Source organism: Kogia breviceps, chromosome 9 (assembly GCF_026419965.1).
Source record: "Kogia breviceps isolate mKogBre1 chromosome 9, mKogBre1 haplotype 1, whole genome shotgun sequence".
Lineage (NCBI taxonomy): Eukaryota > Metazoa > Chordata > Mammalia > Artiodactyla > Physeteridae > Kogia > Kogia breviceps.
Window position 1 is genome coordinate 21253742 of NC_081318.1, and position 3084 is coordinate 21256825.

The window sequence follows — 3084 nt, forward strand, 5'->3', positions numbered from 1 at the left end:
TCTCAAGCACCCATTATTTTGTTGGGTCCCATGAGTCCACTCCACCCCATGTGCTCCGCTCTGACTGGGCCATACAGCTCGAGGGGAGTGAAACTGGAGAAGAATGTGTGGAAGTTTGTGGCTTTCATCTCTTAAACAAATAGCAAATTCCTTGGGCTGCTGCTGCTGGAATTAAACAATGATGTACTGGGGGGAGGCTCTACAGCGTTACCTTAGCAACACCCAGGCTGTTTTCAGGCAAGGTCTTGTAAAAAGGGGAAAGAGAACAAAAATAATAAAGGGACGAGTCTGGATGGGGTCCAGGAATGGGGGTCTTTTGGCTGAATGTGTTTTGTGCTCTGCTGTGTTTACAGGCCTCCTTTCAGCTAAGTTTCCTCTGGGCTTCCCCGGTGCATTCCACCGTCAGTGGGGCTGTCCACTAGAATACTAATGTGAGGCTAAGAAAAGACAGCGTGCCATGTGAGGAAAGGGTTAGGAAAGGAAAGACATCACGGCTGGGACCACCTAAGTGGGAAGTGACACGTGTGAAGCCTTCCAGACTGGCTCTTGAAATCAAGAAGGTCATGGGAGAAAAGAGGGCGAGGTTCTTCAAAGGTGACCAACGCTTGGGCCTTAGGCAGAGCAGAGGCCTGTATGGTGGCAATCCATCAGACCCTCGCTACTCACAGCGTGGTCCATGGACCAGTGGGAGAGGCGTTACCTGGGAGTTTGATAGAAACGCAGAATACAGGGCTGCTCCAGGCCTACTGCTCCAGGGTCTGCATTTTTACAAGCCCCAGGTGGTTCACGTGTGCACTGCTGTTTGAGAAGCACGAAGCGGGACCTAAGTCTTGTCTCTCCCAGGTTCCTGCAGATCTGTCACTGCCTTTGTCATGTCACAGCAGACTACCACCCACACAAAAACAGGCATATCCAGTTTGCTGATAATGCGTTTTGGTGGTGGGTTTTTTTTTTTCATGACAGATCCACTTGAGATCTAGAAAGCACTTTAATACTCTATCCTTCTTCCAATGATCAAGAGAAATAGCAAGTCCCGTATTTACAAAACCGATGAAAATCACCATGTAATAATCAGTGGGTGCAGAACAACCGCACAGATCTGTGTTTCCAACTTTTTCCACCATGATTCTCCATCAAGGTAAAAAAAGATTCGTACAAATCCCAGAAGCACGTAGAGGTGGCAGCGCAACTGCCAAAGATGGTACAATGACTTACTACTGAAGCTGGTGATGGGACACCAGGGGAAGGAGGGGCGGAGTCCTCGAGCAAAGAACCCTATTTAACACAGGCGGCTCTCGTCCGCGGTCGACCTCTGGAACCAAAACCACGCCCCGAAGTCGTTGCTGCAGGTCACAAAGCCGGCGTTGGTGGGCGAGCGTACGATACAGTGCATGATGGATGTTGTTGTGGTCCAGGGAGAGCAGGTTCCGGCGCTCGGCCATTCTCGAGTCCCAGCAGCAGAGGCTGAGGGTCCTCTAGTCAGGCAGCAGCACGCAGTCCTCCGTGTGGCTGAAGACAGACTACGTCCGGTGCACGTGCCGTCCGCTCAAGCCAGCACCTGTGTATCTGACCAGGGTTCGCCCTGTTGATATTTCTCAAAGTTTAGCTACAGTCTTCTTCACTTGACAGAATGTATTTTGAATTTTTGGAAAAAATGGCAAAATAAACTTCAGCATCATCGTGTGCTCTCTCAAGAGTTGTGACGCATCGATCTGAAACACCATCCCATAATTTGATGCAGCCGTCCTTGCTACCAGTCACATACATATTGGCACTAGGATTGTAATTAACGGAACATATGGCATCAGTGTATTGGTCTTGAGGACTGCAAGAGACAAAGCACTGAAATGTGTTGATATCATAAAGTCGAAGAGTAAGGCTGCTGAGTCCCAACAAGTATAAAGTCTCTAGAAGGATGAAAAGAGATGGAGCAGAACATTTCAGCCTCCTGAATGTATTTGAAGGCTCTTTTTGCAGATGGTTTGGAATAACCAAATAATTTAAGAGTATCATCCCTTTAACCAGAGGCGAGGATCTGTTCTGTTGGGTGGAAAGCGAGACACGTGACTTCATCCACGTGGTCGTAAAGAGTTGGAATCACTGGGTGGTTTTCCATGTTTTGCTGTGCAGTCTTGTTCATCATGACCTCTACTGGCATGGCACTCTGGGCCAACATTCTTTCTGTGTCAAGTATTTTTATGGAAGCATCAGCAGGTCCGGCAGCTATTAACTGCCCATCTCTATTATAGGTGGCTACACGACATGGTCCTTTATGGGATGTGATATAGCATGTTTCGTACTCTGAAGCCTCTGGGGACATAGTCTGGACATCTGCATCAAACTCCAGGTCAGTTCCTGTGCCAGGGGCAACTGTATCCGACGGACCAATTGCATAGTGACCTGCAGTATCATCGTTTTCCACTCCTTGTATTATATCACCTAGAGATACTGTTATTAACATGGTGGTCTGAATTCTTCCGGACCTATCTCCATGCACACAGTCGTTTCATTTCTAGTTGGATGAATGCAGGAGCTGCTCCGAGGGTGCACAGACACACTGAGGCTTGATTTCATTGATGAGGCCATTAGCAATGTTGATGTAGCCGTCATAGAGCATCTGGGTAACGATCAGCCTGTAGAGCTGCTGGCGATCCTTCAAGCCCACTTTGGTTCTGTGCATCGGGGAGAAGAGGAAGATAATTTCCCTGCCAGGGGCGCGTTCTAGAGATTCGTTCACCTCCTCCGACTTTATCTGCTACGCGACAACCCTGATGCCAAGGAACTGCTGCCTCACGGACAAATGTCAGATCCGGAGAGCACCGCGGGTGTGGCGGCAGGTTGGCGCCACCACTTCCGGGGCCTTACGGAGCAAGTGCGCCTGCGCACCGTCTCCGCTGGGGCGTGATTTTTAACACTGATTTTTTCGTGATGATAATGGCAATGATGATGCTGATGATGAAGATGACATTAGATACTGTTAGGGGTTGAATTGTGTCCCCCGAAAAGGATATATTCGAGTCCTAACCCCCAGTACCCGTGACTATGACCTTATTTGGAAATAGGGTCTTTGCAGATGAGATCAAG

At 48.8% G+C, this 3084-nt stretch overlaps 1 pseudogene; it reads right to left on the bottom strand.

Annotated features, from left to right (window-relative positions):
• Window positions 1-1279: 1279 nt before the first annotated feature.
• Window positions 1280-2680, bottom strand: LOC131762990 (cleavage stimulation factor subunit 1-like; annotated as a pseudogene).
• Window positions 2681-3084: the final 404 nt, after the last annotated feature.